Raw genomic sequence first — 1042 nt, forward strand, 5'->3', positions numbered from 1 at the left:
TAAACGGTTGTCCGTAGTGAATTAGCATATTTGTGTTTTTCGAAATTCGAAAAAGTTTTGAATGGTGAGTGAATTTAATTATTTCTAAAATATAAATCGTGTAGTTGTAAGTTCACTGCTGTATGTATTCCGTTCCAGAGACTTAAGGGTACATATTAATCTGTGTGATGTTTTTTAAAATTTGGTCTTGACAGACATAAGTTAATTCAAGATGGCAATGCGTGAAATATGGACCCCATTGGTGCTTTTAATATGGAACCCAATTTCTCTGGGAACCCAACTCCTCCGAACTCCCTATTTGCAAGCAGACATTCGTCTGGAGCAATTTGTGAAAAAGACACAATTCTTCCTGAGAATATCGAAAAGGAGCTGCTGGAATAGGCCTATATATTGTTGATGGAGGTCATATTTTTCTATTATGAAAGCATTTTTTCGATAAAATACATTGGAGTAAATAACTGTAATTATTTAACATTCTTTGTACTTTCCTATTTGTTTTAGGACACATTAAAGCATTTTTTGAAAACATACAGTAAGGTTTCATATTACCACCCGGTTTCCCCTAAGCCTACTTTCTGACTTTTTGTACAGAATTTTTCAAAAACCATACTTATAGTTACACTAGCGAAAAATCCAATTAGGAACATTTAGTTTAATAGTTACCAGTACTTTTCGCACAAAAAATGTGGATGTGTAGTTATGATAACTTGTTTACAATTCACTAAAATGAAAATGGGGTTCCATAATACCACCTTCTCCTCTATAATTTATGATTTTTATTAGAATAATCCAAACGTGACCAGGATCATAATTGCAACTATTAATCTTCAAATGGTAGTTTATTTATATAATTTCGCTGGGAAATGTCAATATAATAAGGATATTTTCCGGACAGCAAAGTATTTTAGTCCACGGATAAGGAATAACGTATCTCGTCTGGGTTTAACCGATAAAAACATTCGGGAAGTGGCGTATAGAGCGAATTTCCGGGAAGAAGGAAGTCGACGGTCTCCCGGAAGAAGCGGCCATTTTGCAGTATCGG

Source organism: Centruroides sculpturatus, unplaced genomic scaffold (genome assembly GCF_000671375.1).
Source record: "Centruroides sculpturatus isolate CEXI.00-Female unplaced genomic scaffold, Cexi_2.0 scaffold920, whole genome shotgun sequence".
Classification (NCBI taxonomy): Eukaryota; Metazoa; Arthropoda; class Arachnida; order Scorpiones; family Buthidae; genus Centruroides; species Centruroides sculpturatus.